Genomic DNA, 15,845 nt, shown 5'->3' on the forward strand with positions numbered 1-15,845 from the left:
TAATCCACCTTAAAGTTACCCTAACCTCATTATTATGTTTAGGTTACCGTATCGGTATACGGTAACTAGGGTTGCCAGATCGAAAGGCGCTATTATCGGGAAAATATCAATTTCTCTGGATTTTGGGTCTTAGGTTGGGAAAATGAACCATTCAAATTAAATTAATTGTATTAAAAAAAACAACGATATTTTACATTATTGGCACTACGTCAGCTGCTCTGACCAATCTCGCCACGCGCGCCCCGCGCGTGCGCTGACGGGCTCGACGCGGGTCGCTGGCTCGCTCGACGACAGCACAGAATAACTAATACGACAGTTCAGAGGGCCTACCGCGAACCACGTTCGACGTGTTGCCTCCCTGTCACACTTACGTACGAATTTACAAGTGCGGCAGAGAGGCAACACGTCGAACGTGGTTCGCGGTAGGCCCTCAGAACTTGAAATTATTGTTTTATAACGTGATGCTGTTTTTCGGGACAATTTTCACTTTGTAGGGAATCGGGAACACATGCTAAAAATCGGGAGAATCCCGCCGAATCCCAACCATCTGGCAACCCTAACGGTAACCGTTTCTTAATTTTATTTTATTAATAATACGGTACGGTTACCGTATTATTAATTACCGTTTTTATTCCATAGTCCTGTAATAAAATTAACAATGTTTTACTTGGATTTGTTTATAATATTTAGGAAGCTTAAATTCAAGTAAATATTTATTGTGATTTTCTTTGTTTTTAGTACCTAATTATTTTTAATAAAAAGTAAAAATTAAGTAAAAATTTCGTATTGCTATATAAGTTAGTGATTAAGTAAATATAAGACAGCTACAATCATATTGTAACACCCTCACAGGGTAACATGTACGCTTCCTAACATTAAGTATAACATCATGTATTTCTATGCATCAATGTACATGTATGCAATAAATGACAATAAACAATAATAAGTGAAATATGTTGGTATAACAGTATTGCAAGTGATTTTAACACCTTAACAATTTATTCTGAAATATAACGTTTTTTTACAACGAAGCGACATCACTTCAAACATGTTTATACATACTTTAAACGTACAAACAAATTTAGCACACATCCTGAGCTTGCCAAAACCTTAATAATTAATTTCAAGTTGACACTTACCCAACGAAAACTTTCCAAACACCACACACAGAATAAAACAAAAACTCACTGCAACTCAAAATGCACTCACTAATCACATACTTAATTAAAAAAATTGGTTAATGAACAATTCGGTTTTAAAAATACGGATTGATCGGGAATTCGCGTCCAGGGCGGGCGCACAACCGCTCGCTTCAGCTGCCGAACGGAGACTGGCTTGTCGCTTGGCTACATCCTTTCCTGAAACATTCAATGCCCCCCCCCCCTGTCGTCTTGTTGGAAAAATTTCATTGCACAGAACTTATGTCGCGCTTGTTTGAGCGTAGCACTTTTCTTCGAATTTCCACGTAGCTGGTATCAAGATTCAAGGTTTCGAGGTTATCGCCGTATCCAATTGTTTCATTTGTGTGAATGCGTTTCTTAAACGGGAGGTGTTTTCGGGGCTCGTTTTCGTGAAGCTAGCTTACAGATAGCTTATATAGGTGCCTATTTTTTTATCTGCTAACGACGTGTGTAAAGTGTCGCTTTTTGCATATACGAACTTTTTAGAAGATAGCTCGTATTGTACGCTGGTTCCTCTCCACTCTCTGCGGCCCTGACCACCGGCAGCTTGGGTCCCGCCCTTTTGATTTTTTATAATCACTATCACTACATAGTATAAAAGTCGCTTCCCGCTGTATGTCCTTAATGTATGCTTAGATCTTTAAAACTACGCAACGGATTTTGATGCGTTTTTTTTTTAATAAATAGAGTGATTCAAGAGGAAGGTTTATGTATAATTTTTAACCGGTGCGAAGCCGGGGCGGGTCACTAGTGTGTTTATATATATTTTGTATATGTTTATTTATATACCTTACTTAACAAGAGATATGAATAAAGAGGATAATACCTTACTCAGACAAGATAAACCGATAACAAACAGATGTCTGTATTAATATTTAATGTATTAAGCATAAGTTGATCCTCTCCTAAGGCAGTTCATAGTTTTGCTATCCATAAACATGTAGTTTGATGTTTGTTTGTGTCTGATTTTAAAATGTCGTATCATTATACGATTCGCAGTTCGATAACTAACATTTTGTTAGTGACAGCTTGGTGAAGAGCTTACTATAGAAATTATCCTATTGTTAAAAACTGTATAATTACGTGATTACTTTATGTGACTTTGCTGTGTACCAGTTTAGATTAAAATGTTTATTTGGAAACCACTGGTTGATATCTCACTTAAAGCCGAACTTCCGGCTGGCGCTATTTCTGATTGTTGACGGTCTCTTATTGGCGCCAATAACGGAAGTTCACTTTTAACAGTCTGTAATATTATTAAGCGACCATTTATAAATCAAATTGTCAAATAATATACTTTCTGCAATATCTGTTGAAAATTGTTCATGATTAAAATGTTGTGAGTAGTGATGAACTTCCGGTTGGCGCCCTTTCTGACAGTTGATTGTCAATATAAAAACCCGCCATTGCGCCAACCAGGGCAGTTCATCACTAGTGGTCGAAGAGTGATAATCTATGTGATAATCGAGTTAAAGTGAAATTGTATTAAATTAAAGGTGTTGTATAAAGGTTTGCCAAATATAAGAGTAAGTGTTAATTCCATTTCTTTTATTCAATTACTATACCATTACCTTCTTTCCCCAACTTAATTAATGTGAGAGAGCTTAACGTCTAAAGCGTAGTTACAATAAAATTGACAGTATTTTGTAATTAAGGCTTCTCTCCCATGATTAAGGTGGTAATAGTAGCACTATCAATCGAACTAACAGTATTTCAAGTAAAGTGTAAGTACGTTTACTATTTATTTGACTAAATCTCGATTGAGAGCTATAGTGTTTAACATCTCAGAAGTGGGTATGAACAATTTTTTTTTGTTTACCTTACGAAGTCACAGTCCATGATGATATTCCACGTTGAGATATTGAATGCAGTAATATGAAGATAAAATAATACGAAACACGTGTGGCATAGATTTATTATTCAAAGAACAAAGTGGCATTTTTTTACTTACAAAATAATTGTATTGTATAGTTTTCTTTTTAATTATTATTTCTCCGAATCTGCTATGTGCTTATGCAATGAGAGGCTTATGGTACAAGGTATTTTTTTCTTTTAATAAAAAAAAGTCGGTCAGTTGACAACACATCGACACAGTAATAGTACATACTTAAGTACTAATAATACGTTAGCATGCCTTTAAATTGTTAAAAATTAAAAACATGTTTTAATATTCGGGCTGAAATATAATCCCCTTTTATTTACAAAGAATAAATTGTGCGCAAATGCATGCTCAATTTCAGTGGAACCAGACCAATAAGTAAACTCCCCTTCACGTCCCACCAACGAGCGACGGTCGTGAAGTCAAAGAAGGCGGCCGACGTCTCGCAGAGCATCCCGACGACTGACTCGGTCACATAGCCGGCTGACCAATTGGCCGCACGACCACACAGGCAGTCGTCCGCGCAGCCGCTTAAGCCGTCGGCCATGCAGCCGGGCACGCCGTAACAGCGGATCTAACCGCTACCCGCACGGCCGGGTACACCGTCGTTAGGGCAGCACGGCGAGCTGCTGCTCACGCAGCCGTGCACGCCGTCGCTCGCGCAGCCGAGTGAGCCGTCGCTCGCGCAGCCGAGCGAGCCGTCGCTCGCGCAGCGGACTGAGCCATCGCTCGCGCAGCGGTCTGCGCCGTCGCTGGCGCAGCCGAGCGAGCCGTCGCACGCCCAGCCGAGCGAGTCGTCGCCCGCGCGGCTGAGCGAGCCGTCGCCCGCCCTGCCGAGCCAGCCGTCGCTCGCGCAACCGAGCGAGCTGTCGCCTGCCCAGCCGAGCGAACCGTCGCTCGCGCAGCCGAGCGAGCCGTCGCCTGCCCAGCCGAGCGAGCCGTCGCCTGCCCAGCCGAGCGAACCGTCACTCGTGCAGCTGAGCGAACCGTCGCCTGCCCAGCAGAGCGAACCGTCGCTCGCGCAGCCGAGCGAGCCGTTGCTCGCGCAGCCGAGCGAGCCGTCGCTCGCGCAGCCGAGCGAGCCGTCGCTCGCACAGCCGAGCGAGCCGTCGCTCGCGCAGCCGAGCGAGCCGTCGCTTGCGCAGCCGAGCGAGCCGTCTCTCTCGGAGCCGAGCGAGCCGTCGCTCGCGCAGACAAGTGGGCCGCCATTCGCGCAGCGGAGTGGGCTCAACCTGCAGCCAGAAAACCAGCCGACGCAAATCGAAGCAGAGTCGGTCTTCGCGAGCAAGTCACCTGATTAAACGTGTGAGTCAACCTCTTTTTATTCAGATAATAATAATTTAAAACTCTTGCTTGATGCACTAAAAACGTTTGGACGTAATGATTCGTTAGATAAGGTAGGAAACTTTCAAAACGCGGTCCCTGAATTCGATCCAGCAAAAAAGGGAACAAACAATGAGCATGTGGATTCATAAGATTAATGAGTGTACGATTATATACGGCTGGTCTGAAAAACAGTTGATACGTTATGCTTTGCCGAAATTAAAATGGTTAGCTCAAAGGCGGTACGAATGTTTACCATCTGTCCTATTTTTTGGAATGGCAAGCAAAACTACTTGCGGCTTTTCCTTCCAAAGAAAATTATGGACAGATGCTCAGTGACATGTTGTCTATACGAGCTCGTTTTGGGGATTCGCTGAATGACTACTTCTACAAAGGTGGCTTTAATAAATAGAGTTAGCGAAGCCATAACTGGCAGATTATCAGTCGAAATCAGATTAGGAGCCGAAGCTGCGCAGTTTCATGACCATCGGGGTACCTTTAGCATATCTGCGTAATGCACGTAACATTAAGCCGGTTTCTGATAGTAAAGTAATGACTATGGAAAAATCTCAGGAAGATACCTCTCGATCTACTAAGTGGCGTTGTTTCAACTGTAAACAAGAGGGTCACTTGTCTACTCAGTGTACCTTACCTATTAAGAAATGTACGAAGTGTTTGAAAGTGGGTCATGAAGCTGAGCAGTGTTTTTCGAAATCACTAACATCAACCGGAATCATTACTGAGTAATCTGTCTTGTGCTGCTTTTATGTTCACACAAAAGTAAATGAGTTAAATTATTTGTAGTTCGACCAACTACGGTCATAAGTTAGGTATAACAAACAACACAATTTACTTATTCGTATGGCTTAATTGTTCAGTCGTTTATAAAGCTATTCTAAGGTTCTGTATCCATTGGATTACGTCGCTGCTGAGGGTAAACAAGTGTGCAGGGTTTCCGTCGTATTTGCTAAGTGGGCAGTACTGAATGATGTGCTCGATGTCCTGCACAGGAGCCCCGCAATCGCACTTTGGAGACTATCCATCCACATTTGTGCAGGAATGCTCGTGAGCGACCGCAGCCGGTTCGCAGCCTATTCAGTTGGCACCATTCTTTTCTAGGCAATGAGAAGCCAGGTGATTTTACTGTAGGAATGATAGTAATCCCAGTATTCCCAATCCTTTCGGAGTGTTATCGTTCCATTCCTCTTCCCATTTGTCGAGATATTAGTTTGCTTTCATTAGGTTTCTTGCAGTTCGGTGAGGAGGGTGTCGAGATTTTAACCGGTGTGTTGGAGGGTTCTCAAATTCAGCGTGGGCAGCTAGTTTGGGGTGGATCAAGATCTTCTGTGCCTCACGTACTAGCGCTTGCTGTCTCCTTAAGTGTGGAGGCGGTATATGACTAAGGGTTGGAAGCCACTGGACCAGAGTGCTTTTGATGGTTCCGGAAATGCATGGTTTGGTTTAGGTGTACGTTTACTCGCTTTGTGTGTGCAACGTTTAGCCAGATAGGTGCGCAGTATTCCGCCGTTGAGTAGACTAGGCTAAGAGCAGTTACGAAGTACGTCGGCTTTTGCCCCATGTGATGCCAACCAGTTTGTGCAGGAGGTTGTTGCGAGTGTGAGGAGTATAAGTGAGACTACGGTCCAGGGTCACTCCAAGGTACTTTGGCGCTGGATTGTATTTTAGTACTGACCCACCGAACGAAATGTCGGGGGTTCAACTTTAGCCTCTATTGTGCAGGTGGAAAGTTGTCGCTTCTGTCTTACAAGTCAACACAAACACAATAATGACACAACACAATAATAGATATTAAAATTAATTAATTAGTATTACATTCGGCGAGGAACCGTTCTTAGCCGTCCCGTGGAACGGACGTTTATATCCTCAACGTGAACCCGTTTTTAATTCAGATATATTGTTTCTCACGTACATTATGATTTCAAAACTATATAATGAAAAGTACGTCATAATGCTGCGATATTCTACAAACAGATCCCTACACGAGTATCTAGTATTCACTCCAGCCAAAATGCGTAGCGCGCGTTTTTGAATAATTAAAACTCGTTTTGCATCCGTCGAGTTTCCCCATATTATTGTTCCATACGATATTAATGAGTGGAAATATTTATAGTACACAGATCTTAAGGCGTCTTGAGATATAAGGGGTTTTTCAGTTTTCATTTCCAGTTCAGCTTAGAATCAATCATTCACCCTAGAAACCGGTTTTGACCGCACATTGTCATTGGGGTATAGAATTGATTATTAAAATTAAATATAAAAATAACCTAGCATTCTGAGTTTTATCTACTGATTTCGGCAACAGAAGCTTTGTGGTTAGGGTTTCTTATTTTGACAACATAAGAAGCAAGGTTACGTGGATTAAATACCGATGTTGAATAGTTTGGGTGATTTTCTTGTTCAAACGCTTAGCCGGTGCAGGGTCACTATTTGGGTTGATAAGGTAAACTATTGTAGACTTAAAAAGTTAACCAGACCTTATTTATTACTTATTTTGAAGGCATTACATATTTGTCCCTGTCATACCTAGGTGTTTTTTTTGCGTAAGTATAAATATACCTACCTAGCACCTAGTAAGAGTGTAAATGCGTGCAAGTTAGGGCGCGGCGCGATCTTATTGCAGTGAGATGACAATAATGTTTTGAAGACGTTGGTGTGGATTCTGAAATTCAAAGGCCTTTGCCTTTGCTCACTTTTCTAGTAGCAGTCCATTTTTGTAAAGGTCGTTGTGGTACGGTAACCATTAACAGTTCAGGTAAATAAAAACGATAATGTCACAAATAAATAAGTACCTACAATCTGTTGTTAAATGAAATTGTTTTATTGAGAGAGTATCAGTCAGTACTATAACATTAATATGAGTATTACAGATATTTGTTTATTGACATGAACATGAATGAAGCGGAGTCATTTTCGGGCTATGTGAACTATGGCGCACCAATTTAAGAGACCTTATGTGTAGGAGGTAGCATCTTGGTCTTATAGCGATTTATTTCCGAGAATGTTATTGTTATTTAAAATAATTATTATTTTACAGTATTCAGAACGTAGCGGGATCTGTTGCTAAAATACGATACATAGCATTCAGGACACAGAGGGGGCCTGTTGCTAAAATACGATATATGGCATTCAGGACACAGAGGGGGCCTGTTGTCAAAACTATGATGGATGACATTCAGGACAAAATGGGGCCTGTTGTCAACGATATGGCTAATGGCATTCAGGACAAAATGGGGCCTGTTGTCAACAATGTGATTTACGATATTTAGGACATGATGGGGCCTAATATCGGTTGACTTATGTATGGTGTACTAGATGTAACAAAACATGTTACTTGGTGTAATGTTTAATTTCATAATTAGATACATATTATATATTAGATTGTTATTTATTCCATGTACATTTAGAGGTAATTTATTTATTATACTTTATTGCACAAAATATATACAACAATATACAAATGGCGGACTTAATGCCAAATGGCATTCTCTACCAGTCAACCATAGGGCCAAACAGAGATACCTTCAATTGGTGCAGAGAGAGAAAATATATTGAGTGAATTAAAAAAAAAGCAAACTATACTTATAAACTACATACATAAAGAAAATATATATAAACTACCACATATTTATAAACTTGCTTTGGGAAATCCTTACGTAACATCCGCTTAAAAAATTTTACTAGTAGATTGTCTAATCGTTAATTAGAGGGCACAATGATAAGTCCGAGGTCGCACTTCTGAATCGGATGGCCGACTGTTAAAAACTGTATAATTACGTGATTACTTTATGTGACTTTGCTGTGTACCAGTTTAGATTAAAATGTTTATTTGGAAACCACTGGTTGATATCTCACTTAAAGCCGAACTTCCGGCTGGCGCTATTTCTGATTGTTGACGGTCTCTTATTGGCGCCAATAACGGAAGTTCACTTTTAACAGTCTGTAATATTATTAAGCGACCATTTATAAATCAAATTGTCAAATAATATACTTTCTGCAATATCTGTTGAAAATTGTTCATGATTAAAATGTTGTGAGTAGTGATGAACTTCCGGTTGGCGCCCTTTCTGACAGTTGATTGTCAATATAAAAACCCGCCATTGCGCCAACCAGGGCAGTTCATCACTAGTGGTCGAAGAGTGATAATCTATGTGATAATCGAGTTAAAGTGAAATTGTATTAAATTAAAGGTGTTGTATAAAGGTTTGCCAAATATAAGAGTAAGTGTTAATTCCATTTCTTTTATTCAATTACTATACCATTACCTTCTTTCCCCAACTTAATTAATGTGAGAGAGCTTAACGTCTAAAGCGTAGTTACAATAAAATTGACAGTATTTTGTAATTAAGGCTTCTCTCCCATGATTAAGGTGGTAATAGTAGCACTATCAATCGAACTAACAGTATTTCAAGTAAAGTGTAAGTACGTTTACTATTTATTTGACTAAATCTCGATTGAGAGCTATAGTGTTTAACACTATGAAGTAAGGTAATTAATATAATTTAACACTGATTTAAGGGTATCCAACTATTTCTTGTTGTTATTCTGTCTGGTCAGCCAAGAGACAATAGGTAGCATAGTTTTTTAGAAGATATTGTACCTTCTTCTGACATGCTTGGTAGACGACCCTCAATGGAAATGGTTTATAAGTATCACAAAAAAACGTATTTGGTGAATTTAAATGCCTAAAAATCAGGTTTTAAAGAGTGACCCAGGAGAACATAACCATGGCAACGAGTGACAAGAAAAAGTTGATTCACCCTTAAACTTTCACGATTTTTACACATTATTAAATTATACAACGGGGCTTAATCGCGTATCTAAGTTTTAAGATTTACCTCCGACGTTTCGAGGACGGCGTTGTCCCCGTGGTATCGGAGAAGACTGGCTAAAGTTGACATCAGCATCTTCTAACCGCGCGAGTTTTTCGAATTACCCGCACTTGGTCTTGTTTATGAGCTTGAACGTCCGTACGCGATTAAGTCCCGTTGTATAATTTAATAATATAATTTAGACTTATAGGTAAAGGTTTATTTAGATTTTAACAATAATATCTATTGATTTGATATCAAATCTTCAAACCTTCAAATGTTATTCATAAACGAGCTAAGTCTCAATTAGTGAGCTAAATCTTTTGTCTTTATTCATCTATCATTTTGACCTATGTAAATGACCTATTGACCTATTCGTAAGAAAGGGATAAAACATAAATTAACTAATTGGGTGTATTTTTAATGAATAAGGGAGTCCCAAATGTTCAGGACTTTATCAAGTCAAAAACAAGTTAAAACCCGACCCACATTAAATTAGTATACACAATTAATCACCCGCTCCAGAAAAATCTAAAGTAAACTCAATCTGTAGCTAAAAGTACAAGTCAGCGTTTTCAGCGCTAACGAAAGAGTGGGGATTCTATACGGGGTGTTTCCTGTAACAGGAGCAAGAAATTAAACTGTAGGCTGTAGGTACTCCTCAAACTGACCAACATTTGTTCAGCTACTTTTAAAAATAACTTTGATTTTTATTACACTTTAAAGTTTATTCTAAGACGCAATGTATTGTAAATTTTGTTATGTTTAAAGCGTGACAAGCAACCTCAAACTCACTCATATAGTGAGAGTTCAAGTAAATAAAGTAAGATTTATATATTTTTTACAACTTTTTGATTTGAAGTACGATCAATATTGTGGAACAATCAGCAGCAATAGTTGCTAAGCGGGCGAGGTGTTCGAAATAATCTTGACGCGACTTTATTGTAAAGAGAATAAGAGCGCGTCAAGGTAATTACGAACGCCTCGCCCGCTTAGCAACTTCTGCTGCTAACTGTTCCTACCTATATTTTTTCAGGTAATAAGGCACCTTCTCCGCTAATTAGTAACACAATTAGTATTAAGGCCCCGTTGGTTGTGGTTCTGGTAGTGCATGAAAATGGAGAACTAGGCTCTCCGAAATATGTCGCGCGCGTACCCGTAAAATTAGTAGTGTCCGACCGAAGGTTCGGTTTCGGTTTCGGTTTCGGCCAGTTTCGGCCAAAAAATCATGTTTCGGCTGTAGTTTCGGTTTCGGCCAAAAAACGGCCGAACCTTTCGGCCGGGCCGAAACTTACGAAATGGTACTTCGGACAAAGACCAAAAGTTGGGGAATAAGTAGGACAACAATATTAATACCTACATATACTGATTCATGTATATTAGGTACAGACATTAATTGTTTTATTATAAAACACAATTCCACTAATGAGGGCGCCACTGGACGGTTGACGCAGTCTTAAGAGGCTGTCAATACATAAGTGAATGAGATAGCACTGTCGCATGTTACTGGGCCCTGGGCAAGATAATAATAAGAAAACTAGCCTCACTTTTTACCTCAATTTACCATTGGTTTGTGTTCCACATGTCCTCTACTTCAGCTTAGCCTTTGGCCTCGCTGCGCCATGCTCGGCCTGCGGTCTCGCTTTTGAATCCAATGGACATTGGTTGGAGTCTGTGCTCAACTACTTATCCTGAAGCCTTAAGCACGGCTAGGGCTTTGACTTCGCATGAAAGTTCGCCTCAATGGGGCACTTCGGACTTTTCGGCCCAGGTGAAGATCAGTACCCGGCCTTGCGATATTGTTAACAAAAAATTTCGCGCTCGCTGCGCTCGCGTTTTTGGTTGACCCTGTGTCTACATGTTAGCTTGACTGGTGAATTAATAGAGTTAGACCAAGAAAATTCTGCAATGATTTTGATAGCATACGCAGTGCAACTAGTGCAAATGTTATTTATACGTCATAATTTCATAGAAGTTTTGACGTTTAAAATAACACTTGCACTGCGTGTGTTATCAACTTATCAAAATCGTTGCAGAATTATCTTGGTCTAACTCTAGTAATTTTCATAAAAAACTGCTTAAGTAACATCAATTTCAAGGACATTGGGTGTTGACAGCCCCATAATATGTGTGTAAAAGCGGTTTTATTACATTTTTTCAACGATTTTAACAAGTCTACAAAAGTTTCGGTTTCGGTTTCGGTTTCGGCCGAAACTAGAGCCAAAGCCGAACATTCGGTTTCGGTTTCGGTTTCGGCAAAAAAACATGTTTCGGTCGGACACTAAAAATTAGGTGCCTAAATGTTAGTTTTTAGGGTTCCGTACCTCAAAAGGAAAAAACGGAAACCTTATAGGATCACTTTGTTGTCCGTCCGTCCATCTGTCTGTCAATACCCTTTATCTCGGGAACGCGTGGAGGTATCCAGTTAAAATTTAAACCTTATGCTCGGATTTTGAAATAGACATCTGTTAGATATCTTTTAGACATCACCAAGATTCGATAACGATATGTTTAAGATCTAACCTGTCAAATTTGACATTTGCGCGATTCTGGAGATACTCTTGAACGATTTTCACAAGATATGGCTTAGAGATCCAATTCACATCTAATATATATCTAACTCTATCTAACGTAAAAGTGATATTTGTTGCCCGAATTGCGCTGCAAAAGAGAACTAGTTGAAATCTAAACTATAACGTATCTAATAGAATGGATCTAGTACGTGTCGTCTCTTGTGAATATCTTGAAGTTACGGCAGATACTGTCTGTCTCTTACATATTAGTGTGACAGTCGGCCATATTCGATCTTTAAGATACGTCAAATACTAGAGATTGAAACGATATGGAATGGATATGTCAGTGTCAAAAAAGTGTCAAAAGACGTTTCTTCAAACAAACGCGTCACTTTTGACACTGACATATCCAATCCATATCGTTTCAATCTCTATTAGTATTTGACGTATCTTAAAGTTCGAATATGGCTGAGTGACAGTTGCGTTTCGATCGCTACGGAGTGTAAGCGATTGGCACGTTAGCTACGCGGCCTGGCCGGTTTTACATAATCGACAGCGTGTCATGCTGTCATGTTGAACCCATAGGGGAAACTAAGTGTAAGGCCTGAGTGGACGCTCGAGTTGGGCGTGCACAAATGCAAGCGTATAGGAGCGGCCTTAGTGCACGCTGCTCACATCACGCGTGAGCCCGACGCCACGCTGCACGCCCCGCCGAACGCTCCGCTTCGAGCGTCCCTAAGAGCCTTACCCTAAGTGTGTCTCATGGGATTCCGTCCATTCGTCCGGTTTCCTTTACCAAACAAGGAATAAGTACATGTCATCAATTGTTTCTCTTTTTTTATGCCACTAATAAACAATTTCTATTTCAATTGATATTTCGTCCATAATTTTCATGATTGAAAATGAGAAAACTATAATAACAAAATAGAAATTGGTTCTGGGGAAATTCTGGGTAATAATGAGAATTGAAGTGGAAAATAAATCTATCGGCCGAATAGAATAGAGAACGATCGATTGTAGGTACCGTAAAGGTTACATTCCAGCGTGGTGTTGCAGCGTTGCTGTTGCAGCGTTGCAGGAAATTGGCAATTTCCTTGACAAATCATGTTGCTGCATTGCTGTCTCGATTAAATCGTTCAACTCCGTCACGCGCATCATCAAGAAATTTTACAGTGGCATTATCCACTGCTGTAGGCACCTGTTATAGTTAATATAGCTACAGATGATGTTTCCAACAAATGGACATGTTCCTGGAAATTTCAGGGAACTTTATCAAAAAGTACGGAGTCTCAATTAAACAAAACCATATAACAATGAGAAGTGTCCGAAATTATTCCATATAGAAATTTCGCAATTTCGGAAACGTGGGACGCCACATTAGCATAATGCAGCAATACTTTTGTGGTGATGATGATGATTGTATTTTATTACTAACAGATTTTGTAAATTCAGCTGTAAGCGCTGCGCGCCGTATTGGAAGAGACGCATGGTTGTTATTCTTGCTGTCAATATAAATATTTTATTCCGCTAGTTTTGCTTTCGCTCTTTCTCCTTCCCAATTTTATTCATAGAAGTATATTAAAGGCACGTTTACCTTCCACTTCTACACTTTCACAACTGGTATGGAACCTTAACACTACGCACGTGCGAACTTCCGAGATAGCCCCGTCAGTCATACTGATCCGTGCTTTTAACATCAATCATCTACGAATTTGTACGTCTGTGGTTATTTATTTTTGCCCCAGACTATTATACTAACGAAAATGTTTAATATTTATGTAACTAGCAATATTTGTGGTATAGGCTATTGAATAAAAGCGGCCAAGATCAAGTCGGGCCATACGCAGAGGGTTCCGTAGTTGCTACTTCGTCACAATAACAGCGAAATAAAATTGAAATGATTATTCTTATCTATTCTTATTATCTTAATTTAATCTAGATTTATAGTAATATTAATGTAATTTATTGTTATATATTGAGTGTGTTGTTTGTTATCATTTTATGTGAATTATGATCCTAGTTGGTCGAAATAAAAATGATATAATGTATTTTTTTTTATTTACGTCTACGTTCTCGTCTCTTTCTAGTTTTCATATTACCTACTCCTAAGCACCACATCGCTTTTTGAAAACCAGTTTTAACTGATAAATCTCAGTTAAAACTAGTTTTCAATGTTTTTCAGGGAACATAAACCTTAGTTAAACCTAGTTGTCACCAGTGTTTCGGAAAACTAGTTATAACGAGTGGAAACGCGTTTTTGCGAACTCAATCCCAAATAACTGTTCCAAATTTTAGCTATCTACGTCAAACGGTTTCTGAGAAAAACACATTTAACTGATTTGCAAGACCGTTAGTGATCCCATAAGTGTACCGCGAACAATGTTTGTGCGGTACACTAAACATTGTTTTAACTAAGTACCGAAATACACCCTCGATATACACAGTAGCATAATTATATAGGTACCAATGAAACTATATGGTTTTCTAGTTGACTACGAACCCTTAAACAAGCAAAAATAAAAGCTAATAATACGGTACACGGCGGGAAGAAGTTGATAACTCGAGATATTAAAGTAAAATATAGATTAAAGAAATTAGAACTTTAAATTAAATACATAAGGTTCAAATTTCTTCCATTTTTTCACGCGAGTTATCAACTTCTTCCCGATAATTCTTAAGTACCTTACACGTGATGGTTGGATTGCTCAAATTGTCTATTTCTATCAAATGTTATTTTTGTGTGTGTCTGATATAACTAACTACCATACTAAATCTTTGTGACAGTGGTTTTCTTTTCCTTTTCTTATAAATTTATTTACCTACTTACTTACTTTGGCTTTTTATTCCAGTACCCGTACCATGAGTCACTGACAGTGTCAAAACTGACATATACGCTAACGTCTATGTAATTTACTTTCTATACATATCGCTTGCACTAATATACGAGTACCAGCGAGATGCATAGAAAATACGTTACGTTTTCTATAGCGTTTATGTCAGTGCCAAACTGGTGGTAGCCACACTGATTTCCATATAATATACTTACCGTGTAAAAGGTGTCTTTACACGGTAAGTATATAAGTGTAAGATTTTAAATTGCTTACATGTCCGATGTTTTTAAGGTGCAGTGGGATTGCAAAATCGTAACGCTTTTTAGATCATACCGCCTGTTGTTACGTCTAGTATTTGTTTATGTTACTGTACATTTATTGTAAACTACGAGTTTGGTGAGGTGTGCAATAAAAAATATTGTATTGTATCATAATACGGTTGCGAAAAATATAAAAGCAATATTGAGGCCTTTCTAAGTAATCGCGTTTATTCATAACCTAAAAAAGTATGAAATTTTGAAAGTAAAGCAAGCTTAACCTTTTCGACGCCGTGTCAAACACAAAAGCTGTCACTCAGACGCCACATCATTGAAGTGTCAAAACTGAAGTTGAACTTTATGTATATGCACGTAGGTCGATGATGCTCACCACCACCACACTCTGTGACCGATTAATCGGTCTTTGGCGTTGAACCTACGGTGCGGATATATCGGTCATTGGCGTCCAAAAGGTTAAGAACTGGGTATTCTTTGGCGCAGGTATTTATTAGGAACTTCCGAACAAACTTTCACAGTTTACGTAACATTTCGGTAAAGTTGCGTTACGGTCGCTATGTGACGAGTATTTATTAAATAATAAATAAATAAATAAATAAAATAAAATTTGTTTATTTCAGACCATGAGATCCATATTTTTGTTAGTTAACCAGAAAAACTTACATCCTATGTTAGTACTTACATAAAAACACTTATAACTATTGACTATTTACTACCTTAATATTACTGCGTGCACGAACACGGGGCAAAATGGGTTATTTAGCCCTGCCTATCACCACCTCTACCCAGTATTTCGTGAGGCGGCAGTCCAGACGTTCAGACAACGTCCTCAGGAGGCTGTTGCCACTGGTACGCACGCGTTTCAGCAGAGACGCTATTCTTTTACGCCTAATTGCGTAAAAGTCATCCACTCGCGCCTCTGCAAACATGCCCGAGGCACTACAGTGCTTCGGCAGTTTCAACAGCATCCTCAGGACATTGTTGTACTGAACTCTCAGCGAGTTATACGCCCTT

Source organism: Cydia amplana, chromosome 23, assembly GCF_948474715.1.
Source record: "Cydia amplana chromosome 23, ilCydAmpl1.1, whole genome shotgun sequence".
In the NCBI taxonomy this organism is placed as follows: Eukaryota; Metazoa; Arthropoda; class Insecta; order Lepidoptera; family Tortricidae; genus Cydia; species Cydia amplana.